The 11497-nt window shown below is 32.8% G+C and overlaps 1 long non-coding RNA gene across 1 annotated transcript; it reads right to left on the reverse strand.

Annotated features, from left to right (window-relative positions):
* Positions 1–10133: 10133 nt before the first annotated feature.
* LOC135267357 (uncharacterized) lies at positions 10134–11222 on the reverse strand. Its single transcript, XR_010335786.1, has 2 exons — positions 10655–11222; positions 10134–10402 (listed from the first exon to the last, which is right to left on the reverse strand). It is a non-coding gene; the product is annotated as an uncharacterized LOC135267357 (long non-coding RNA).
* Between the last annotated feature and the right edge of the window lie 275 nt (positions 11223–11497).

Raw genomic sequence — 11497 nt, forward strand, 5'->3', positions numbered from 1 at the left:
TTAATATATATTAGAGGTGAAATTCTTCGATCGTTGCAAGAATGACAGAAGCGAAAGCGTTTGCCAAAAACGCTTTCACTAGTCAAGAACGAAAATTAGAGGTTCGAAGACGGTAACATACCGCCCTAGTTCTAACCATAAACGATGCTAGCGATCCGCCGACGTTCCTCCGACGACTCGTCGAGCAGCTGCCAAAGCTTTTGAGCTACAGTTGCAATAATCTTTACGAAACGACATTGCATTTTCCTATAAGCCATTTCCATGTAAAAGTAATGTTCCTACACTTCTGGGATTAAAGGAATACGAAAAACTTTTGAATCCCATTAAAAAAGCATTAATCATGGCGGTTGTTTAACTTTAAGGCGCTGACTTACCTTAAATATCTAAAACGTCACACAGATAGTGCGTATTTTATATCAATTTGATGAAATAAAACAACATACGACACAACCGTCAACAACATAAGAACACAACCTCAATTATGGATTACTGCTGGAGCCGTGGAAAGCGACAAACGATTTTCATTTAATGTGAAATTGTTGATAAATATTTGTGTCAGGTAAAACGCTTCATTTGTACAGTATAATAAAATCTCGAATACATTGTTTATTTCCGGAAATCGCTATGGTAAAACATGTATCTACTGACGGTTGGCGATAAATAACTGCTATCCCCGCAAACTCTTAACGTCGGAACATTTCTATCGCCCGTGCCGTTATTTTTGACTGCTTTTTCTAAAAGAAGTGTTTTAGGTCTTTCGTAGGTTTTAACTTTCCAAATTAGGCGATGTCATCTTCCATACAAGTCGTCCAAAAAAAGATTTAAATATTCTTACCTGTCTTTCTACGACCTTATCAGCGACCCCGCAGAGTTTTTTGAGTGTAAGGCGACCATTGAGCTATTACTTCGTCCTTTTTAGGAATTGAGAAAGATCCGTTTTTGGGGGACCATTGTCACTCCTTCACTACTTTGAAATACCACAGTCACAATGTTAATAATACAGCGTCAAACTAAATACAAGTGCGAAAAAACTTTACAACCTTGCAACAAAATCAAAACGCTACGCTAAAATCACAAAACACAAAATGGCCGATTAGGGCTAACCTTCGACCATATATATGGTCGAAGGGGCTAACGTCATTGGTATTGACGTTGCCAACCTCAAGTAATAAAAATAAAAACGTCCCAGTTTTATTTTAAAAAGTCTGTGTAAAAATAAAATAAATATAAGAATGGGGTTTCGAAAGAATAAAACAATGTAAAAATACAATGTCCGTGCCACTCTGTAACTAGCACCCAAGATAGCACCAAAAATGGTGATGGCACGATGAATATTACAGTGGACCAGATAACCGCGATCATCACATTACTTACTTGAATTTGATAGTCAAAATTGCCAAAGTGATATTTTAAAGTTGTTTCCAATCTGATGACAAGATTTACAATCTTTATTAGTCATCAGGTATTTTCTTTATTAATAACAAAAAACCAAAAAAATATTCCTTAAAATATTAAGTAGACTGTAACCGTGATTGTTTGCTAATTGTTGAAAAGGCTTTATGTTTCATATTGCACTCTGCCTTGTAATACTGCTTAATTCTCATTATAATATAAAAAACATCAATTTACTTACAACATCATCAATGTATATTTTGCAAGGAAAATTAAAAATTTCAGTTTTATAATTATTGTTAAAGAATTCTTCTATAGTATTTTCAAATACATACACTGAGCTTATGTGTTTAAATAATATTTTTTCTACATTAGTAAAAAAATGAAAAATTGTATATTTTGAGTAATTGAAACTATAAAACTTCTTTTATCCTCTAAGGAACGTATACATATTTTACAAGTGCTTAATTTGCAGACTTTCTTGCACACGAATCCCGTTAAGTAATGTATGATATACTCAAACACTTCATAATTTTCTGAAATTTTTTTCTGGTCCCAATCATCAGCCCAATCTTCAATTATATCACTGACATTGCCGCTATGGTATAGGTTGTTTAATTGATTGATAATTTGCAAATGCCTGATTTGATTTTATGATTCAAAAGTTTAAAATGTTCAAAATCAAAGTAGTCATATTGCTCGCGATTATCCTCCTCGATTGAGATAGTAATAGAAATAGAAATAGTTTTATTGGTATCTTAAAACAGTGTATCATAATACAAGTCAATAAAATAAGAAACATACAAACTAAAAAAACAAACTTTCAAGTCAGTAAAATTACAGCGAAAATATTCATCAGTCATAGACACAATTCACAATAAAAAAATTTTTTAGCTTTCTTTTAAAAACATATAAAGGTAAATTACAAAAACTGGTTGGCAACATATTATAAAATTTAGTGCAATAAATCTTAACGGTTTGGTTCCGTTGTAGGCTATTGAATTTTGGAATGAGCGTGTCACCAATACGAGTATTATAAGCATGGTATTCAGAATGGTATCGAAAAGTTGGGTATTTTGTTTCACATAAAGCAGACAGTGGTGTATATATAATGATGGTAAAGTCAAAATTTTTTGAGTTCGAAAAGTAGAGCCACAGTCTGCTCGATACTCTAAACCACTTATAATTCGAATTATCCGTCTCTGTAATGAGAAATTAGAATACTATATGAAAGAACTGACTGAACAAGGGCAAAGTATGCAACTCTAACAGTTGATAGAGATATATTGTTCACTAACTGTCTAAATAAAAATGTTAATTTGCTTAGTTTTGTTGCAAGCGTGTTACCTTGATGGTCCCATAGTAACTTGTCATCTATAGTGGTACCCAATATAATAGTATACCTTTTGAAACTTTCATCAATGTTACTGCAGTTTTTTAATATATTCAAACCCAGTTGATTAAAAAAAAAACATTTGCTGGCCAGCAATTTCGCTTGATCACTGTTTGCTGTTAGCTGTGTCCAAGGTCTCACCACTGTTGAGTAGTGACGTATCATCCGCAAATAATGTCACTTTGGTGTTCTTTAAACAATATGGAAAGTCATTAACGTATATTAAGAAAAGTAAAGGACCCAAGACATATCCTTGAGGGATACACTCAACAGGAAGACTCTCAGACACAGTATTTTTAAAGTTGACACTTCCTTGACGGTCACTTAAATACGAAGATAATATTTTGCAATTAATATGGTATGAGAAACACAATCAAATGCGTTGCTTAAATCAAGGAATGTGGCTTTTGCAAATTTTGCATTTTCAAAACAATCATGAATCGTAAAGTCCGTAATGGCATCAACTGTGCTTCTTTGTCCTCTGAAACCAAACTGATGTGGACACAACAAATTGTTATCTTCAAAGTGCCGTGTCAATTGCTGGACTAAGACATTTTCTAGTATTTGTGGAAATACTGTGTTAACGAAATGGGTCGAAAATTGTTAATATCATTTTTGTTAGATTTTTATGAACAGGTGTTATTAAAGATTTTTTAAGACATTTAGGAAAAGTAGATGTTCTTATACAGTAACTAATTATTAGTAATTAATTTAGTAAGAGGAGACAAAATAACGTCCTTTACTGTTTTCACAATATCATTACTGAAACCATACCAACCTTTACTCGTAGTATTTTTCAATTTTCAGATCATTAATTGCATCTCTTACTTGAATACACGAAACCTCAATAAAACCAAAATACGGGACTTTTACATTATTGTTATAACACATACTTGTAAATACAATAGGATCACAGTCAGATTCTGGAACTTTATCTATCACAGTGTTCGCAACATTAGTAAAATATACATTAAAATCATTTGCAGTAATATCACAGTCACTCATATCAGTTTATGTTCCGACGACGTTTTGAATTTATTACAGTCCACATGGCACCAGAAGTGTTTTTCGAGGACTTTGTAAAGTTATCATTTGCCTTAATTTTGGCGTTTTTAATGGCAGTGCGGTAATTAAATCTTACTTTATTTCTGGCCGCTTTAACATAATCACTTTTAGTTATAGAATATAGGTCATTTAAAAAGAAAAGTTTATCACGGATTTGTTTTAGTTCAGAGTCACACCACATAATTGACTTTGATACCTGTGTTTTGACCATTTATTCAAGAAAATGTAGCGTATGGTAAAATTCAATGACATCAATAAAATTTTGAAAACCTTCCTCTAATTGCAAATCACCGTTATCAATTACATAATCCCATTTTACAGATTCTAGCGATTTAAAGAATTCAATTTTGCCTATTTGTGTTATTGGTCTTACGATTTTTGTAATAGCTTCTTCTTGTATGAAGTTGTTATGATAGCAAAAAAGTACACCTATATGATCAGATAAGCATAATCTAAAAGGACTTACTTTTCATAAATTAATGTCTATATTAGAGAGAAGATATTGTCGAGACAATGAGGTCCTCTTGTGTTAAAGTTTACTGAAGGTTGTATTTCATAACTTAGAAGTAAATCTATTAGAGCATGACACTTGAGATCTGGTACACTTGAGATCTGGTGAATTAAATTTAACTTTTAAGTCGCCACCTAAGATATTTTTTTTAGAAAAATCCAAGTATGTTAACAAACTATTTATCACTGTTAAGAATAATTCAAAGTCTCCTGACCTGAAAAGGATCCTGATTCATTTTATTTTTGTTAGTACGTACTTGAAGTTATACTGTCAGAGTGCAGTTCTTAGCCAGTTCAATTGTTGAAACTAATGTAACTCGCAAACCTTCAATAGTACTTTTTGTTAAAGTCCGATTTTTTGTAAGTATTTGTTCAGAGACCATTGATTCCTACTTATCAAGGTACATTAGATTTTTTTTCAACATCTAAAATATAGACAAAAGCATGCGGTCACTGTTAAGTCTCCATTATTTTTGCGAATCCCTTCTGCTGTATGCCGATGATATAAACAATCAAACAAATAATTCATTCTCTTAGTAGTAAACGTGATGGTGCTTTTTACAGGATTTAACGATGCTGAGCGGGTTTGATAAAATTGTAAACCGTCTACAACTGAACTGTTAAAAATCTGCAAAAATACTTTTGAAATATATAGGGACAAAAACTAAATTCGATCTGTTTGTATACCTGAATATACATATCGCACTGACTTTTCAACATAAAGAATTTCATCGATTAGAGGAACAACTTTCCCAAGATGCTTCTGTATTGTGTGATTACTTCAAACAGTGGCGTCTATGTGTAAATCCATCAAAAACAGAAGTTTCCTGCTTCCATTTATCAAACTCTCAAAAAGAAAGAAAATTGACCGTCTCATTAAATGGAATACCACTTAAACATAACTTTCATCCAGTCTACCTTGGTGTCTCTCTTGACTGTTCGCTCACCTACAAGTTTCACCTTGAAAAATTGAGACAAAAACTGAAAACAAAAAACAACATTTTATTAAAGTTGGCCGGTTCGACTTGGGGTGCTAATGCTAAAACTCTTCGTGTTACGGCTCTTGCATTAGTATTTTCAACGGCTGAATATTGTAGTGCTGTTTGGATGAACAGTTCACATACAAGCAAAATTGACGCACAATTAAACACTGCTATGCAATTCATAACTGGCACTTTAAAATCAACCCCCACCGAATGGCTTCCAGTATTGTCTAACATTGCTCCACCTGCACTCAGAAGAAAACTTGCAGTCAAGAAACTGTGGAACAAATATAGAAGACATCCCCAAGAGTATCCAATATGGCCTGACCTGATCGATTGGCCCCCGAAAATCGATTAAAATCTAGAAAACCTTTTTGGGTGGAAACGTTTAAATCGAAAACTTTTTCACCATTAATGAGTGGCGCAATATATGTTCTAATATCCACCTGTTCAATAAAGATTTAATAGAAGATCCATCAAAAAGGGTACCAACCACGGTGGGTCTGGGTGAAATTAAACAGACTAAGAACTGGCCATGCCAGATGTAAGTCAATGTTGTTTAAATGGAAGGCTACAGAAAATCCGTATTGCCAATGTGGCCAAGTGGAAGAATCAATTCAACATCTTGTTGAAGAATTACAAGTTTTCAAGGAGGCTTCAATGAAATCCATCAACTGTCGCCACAAACTAAAACTTGGGTATCTACTATAAAAGTTTTGTGATTTCTTCTATATACAATGTACATGTACTATTGTCCTTTTTTTTCTGTCATACGAATATATATATATATATATATATATATATATATATATATATATATATATATACCTGAGTAGCAAGACAAACTCGCATTTTTAGGGGATTTGTTGGTTCTATATGCATTTTTATAAGCTTAAGGCCTACTCTCAAATGGTTTGGTTGCTCTGTATCTAAGTTAAATAGAATTTTATATTAGTCTCAATGAATTTCTTAGTCAGGTGTCTGTAACAGTACTTCTATAGACAATGGTCAAATTATGAGGTAATAGATTACAACAAGAGTTTTCCTTTCCATAAACCTACTCCGAACACATTTAATTGAGTGTGGGGCATCAGAGAATAAGTAAAGAAATCGGTCGTCATCCATGAGATGTATAGTTTTGTTAGACAATGAATTTAATTCTCCATTAATCCCAAACCCCAAACTCAGTCCACATTTTTCTATTAGTGGTTGCTCCATGATTAACAATTCCATGAACTTTTCTAAGTTTTGAATTACTTCTAAAACAAGTTGAGCTAAACATGTGCCCCTGCTCGCACCCTTAGATGCACATATAGCAATTGGTTGAGTAAAGTTAACAGCTAAGGAAGACCACATAAACACGAGAGCATGATCAGAAACTCAACAGTTTTATCGATATTATTATTTTCTTGACCAAAATCTTTTGGTTCATATTTCTTACATTTAGTGAAATTCACCAATGTCTTATTTGTCTCTTTTCCAATTTTATCTGAATAGTTGTAAAAACATTGCCAACTGTCAAATTTAGTAACAAAACTTGGATCTAATATAACAGAATAAAAATCTCCAATATCCCAATATTACAAAAGTGATCCGACTTTAGGTGCACAGCCGACGCGTGTGCCCTGTAGCCGACCATACAAGTGATATACGTCAATAACTTTTGACATCGTTCTGTTTTTACTATTTGTTGCTTGTACTGTTCAGCTCCACGCTCAACAAAAAAATTAGGTTTAGGATGGTCCATGTGCCCTTGCAATAAATCAGTTTTGCACTGGTATGGCACCAAGGAAGCAATCATTCTCATCGATAGAGTCCACAAGGTTGTATGTTTTGTTTGATAAATTCTGAAAATTCTTTTAAAGCTATTGGTTCGTTCAATACCATAATCGGTACTAACCGATCAAAAAGTTTTGAGCATCTGCTTCGCTGTTTTCCTTGGGTCCGTGGTAGATCTTAATTTACAAATTTTTCCAAACTAAAAAGCGGTAACTCTTTTTCGCCTTTCTTGGTGCCAAAACAAAGAATGTTTTGATCTATCGTTTGGTTCATTACTTCTAAAATTTGTTGTTACTTTTAATAATATTTACCAAAATTTTTCTTTGTGTCTCAACCAATCTTTGTCATCGGTATCTTCGTGAACATCACCGTAATCTTCGTCTGGTTCTTGATGGTCGGTATGAACATTTTTTTTTTATTGTTATGTCTTTTCTTGAATAGTTTTCTTCTGCATGACCAATTTGATATCCTTCTTTTTTTAACTGAAATAATTTTCTTTGTATAAAATCCGAGGCTTTTTCCAGTTACAGCTTTATGTACAGCTGAACGATATTCATCTCCCTCATTTAACGATATTCCTGCATTATGACATCGTAAAGAGTAACCTCCTCTTTTTGAAAAGTCAATCATTTTTCCTTTAATAAATTTTGATACCACACTGTCGTAACTTTCTGCGTGGTTGTTAAACTTCTACTATTATAAATTAAACGATTAGCATGGGACATAATATCGTTATACAAACCACACTCTTTTAAAGGAGGAATAAGGTTTACTTTGTTTGATTTCGAGCCTGTGTAGAACTATTTAGCACACTTGGTATGCTCTCCAAAGTCGTGTGAAATACAATTTTCAATGGCAATTTTAAGATTGATAACTTTTTGTGTAAAACTAACATTTTCGCTGTGTCTATGTTTTACAGCACAATCTACTGCTACTCTCAATCTATGGATATTCCCCTTTAGGGTGCACCCCAAGGCACTGTCTACACTAAACCTTTTGAACTAAATTGTGTTGTCAACTGTTTTAAACTGTTCGAGTAGTTTCATAATAGGTGATTTGAACATTCAGTTTTTTGAATTTCGAAGTTTCCATAGACTCTGGCAGCCTGTGATTTTTTAAAGACGCTACTGTCACCGTTTCCAACAAAAAATTTATTTTACTCCGTGTATTTCAATACTCCGTTGAAATCCTTCTAGTGTGACGGGTAAAAAAGGCCCTTGTTTATTTCAGAATCAGGCAATGTGCGGATGTCACAATTATTCCATATTTGCGTCAATTAAGATAAAAAAGGAAGCAATTACCAGAAAAACAAAATCATATATTATTGATAAAAGTTAAACACATTAAGAAAATTTCCAAAATTATTACATGAAACATAAAGATAGATAATTTCACCAAAATAACGCAATAGGTTATGGCTAGTTCATGGAATTAAGCTAGACCCGGAAAACAAAGTCATAAATTAATAGTAAATTGATATCAGAGGGTCAAAATTGGTTGTTAAAGCTGTCCGAAAAACAGATCAAAAATGATTCCGAATTAATTACGTACGTGACAATTCGTGAATTTTTACTGTTTGGGTGTTGAGACTTGTAAGACTGGAAGCTACCAGTTTCCTTTTGGAAAATGAAGTGAAGTGTTATTTTTCTTAAATCCGTTTATTTCAACAAAATGACTGATTACATATTATTTCGGTTGTTAACTTATAATTTCGATGGAAGATCAGTAATTGGAAGATTTATTAGTTAAGTGACCGGGATGAACTTAAACTTTATAAGAAAACAGATCGTATAAAGATTAACACGTTTGTCGAACATCTTATATAAATTACATGGACTCAAGCTGCCTATATGAGTAATTGGAATTATAGTTTGTGCCCCTTTAAACCTGTTTTTAACCTTTGGCTAATTTTAAGAGATCACCGATATCATATCACTATTGATAACACTCTCCTCCAAAAAAACTTTAATTAATTATTTCATTTTAATTGTTAAATAAATGTCTTGACTTTGTAACGCCGTTAATACGAGAAGAATCAATTCAATAATCAACTTGTTACTTTTGTTCAGATTTTTACCTGTACTTTGTAAATTTCTCTAATCAACTGAAGCTGTAATTATTGAATAACTTTAAATTCAGTTATTCTGTAAGATGCTTCAAATCCCTGTGTGTCACCTTACTAAATCAAATTGTTAAATAACTTAGTTAAGCACCAAATGTAGTTTTCATGAATAGCATTTATATCAATTTGTAAATTTTATTATTTTTAATTAATTAAATTCTTTTATTTTAAAACTTAAATTTTTTAAATGACTGCATCCCATCTCCTGTAAATAACTGTTTCCGCAACATAGCCAAAAATTTTACGTTCAAATAAATTTATTCGTTCTATAGTGGGAAAACTGCTCAAGGCTTTTTGGAACTCAAATTAGAACATAAATACAAATTAAAAAACTCAAAAACCCGCCACAAACGAATTGGCGCAGTCAGTAGAATTCACAGTTATATTTGGGAACATTTTCTAAAATAAAGGAAAAGATGTTTTTTCGTGAAAATCTTTTGGAAAAGAAATAATTTCAAAATCAGGTCACAGTCACAATCAGAGGTCGTGACGCATCTCAGATAAAAGGGCGATGAGTAATTATCTCCTTCGCGTTGTGGTATCACCGTCACGCCGAAATTTTTATCAAAGGGTTATTTTATAAAATAATTGGGACTTAATTGCCTTTTTATTTTGAAAAAAATCGTTATTTGAACATTTAACCAGGTAACACAAAAAGGAAAGAAAAATTGGTTTGGTAAATTTAAAATAATAAATAAATTTTTCTAAGATTGAGTCACTCTCAATTTCACGTAATTAATAATTTGGCCATTAATAATAGAATAATCTAGACACTCATTACAATTTAAAGCCTGCCTACGTAGATTCTTAACTTCTTTATTCTCAAGACACACTTTTGTTTTTGGGCCAATTAATTGTAGGGAGAATTGATAAATTATACACAATTGAATAGTAAACTAAAAATTTAATAAATATAGTATGTACAAGTAATTCACACATTCCACATATAAATGGTTACTACTCCTCTGAGGTCGTAACCGACGACGGCGGCCAGGTGCCCCACCGTGAAATGGTCCAGGAAACCCTGGACTGGTGGAGGGGGCCCTGACCACCTGCGAATGTCTATCCCGCCGGGACCATATCGAGAAGACGTTCTATCCCGTCTTTCGGTAATCCAGCGTGTTTTGAATTAGTTATATATTATGGCCGGCGGGTGAGCTAAAACAAGAAAGAAACATTAACACAAAATAGACATTTTGGTTATTGGCAGTTAATGAAGTTTTGGTCAAAAATTCATAAAATAAATAAATCAAATTACTAAAAGAGACAAAATAGTTAATTAATGATAAATCAGTGATGATTTTCTCAAAAGCCGCTAAAAAACGAAAACAAAAAGAAATATTAACATATCATGCAACAAAAGGCAAAAACTATCACCTCCACTGTCAGTCAAAATAAGATGGTACTTACCTATTATTTGTTCTTTTCAAATCAACTGGTGGAACTGAACTAAAATTAAAAATGAAGACACTTTTAAGAACGCAAAGACAGTAGAGGAAGGGGGGCAGTATCACGTGATTGCCCTTATCTTTTATTACATTTATTTAAAAGATCCTCAGCCTTAACTTGTGAGATCACCCAATTATAGGAGAGACGTGCAGTCCACAATGAATACTCAATTAACTTGAAAATGAATATATTAATGGAAACTAAATGGTTAACAAAATACATATGAGAAATTTATTGATTATATGATTTACAAAACTTAATAAACTTACGGAGTTTAATTAACATTCCTGAATTTTGACCAGCAAAATAAAATCATACTAATCAATGCAATGAGGTCTTGAATTAACAATGAAACAGTTTATCAAAATAAATTGTCCAGCGTGATTGTACCCAGAGATTGATTCTCACAACGGATGATTTTCCATGAACGGATCAACTTTTGACAATTTCTGGACACTAAGAGGTAGCTAAGAGTTATCTTTACTGACAACTTGACTAATCTCAAAATGATGCGACTGATTGCGAACAAATTAACTGATCAAGTCAATATGGAGATTCGCGGCTTCGCCTATTTATTAGCACAGCCATGTGACATGATCACATTATGCAAATCTGACTTATCTTCTGTTTGACGTGCTCATACACGTGTCATGGTCATCCTTCGAGACGGGTGAGAAGGTTTATAATACGTCTTTAAGCAATTAGCTTAACATGGTTTTGCACTAAATGGTGATCTATTTCAGCATTTTTCTGCACTAATTCGTACGCAATATTAATTGAAATGGAATTTTCCCGATTTTAACC

The sequence above is a fragment of the Tribolium castaneum genome, chromosome 11 (genome assembly GCF_031307605.1).
Source record: "Tribolium castaneum strain GA2 chromosome 11, icTriCast1.1, whole genome shotgun sequence".
NCBI classification, from domain to species: domain Eukaryota; kingdom Metazoa; phylum Arthropoda; class Insecta; order Coleoptera; family Tenebrionidae; genus Tribolium; species Tribolium castaneum.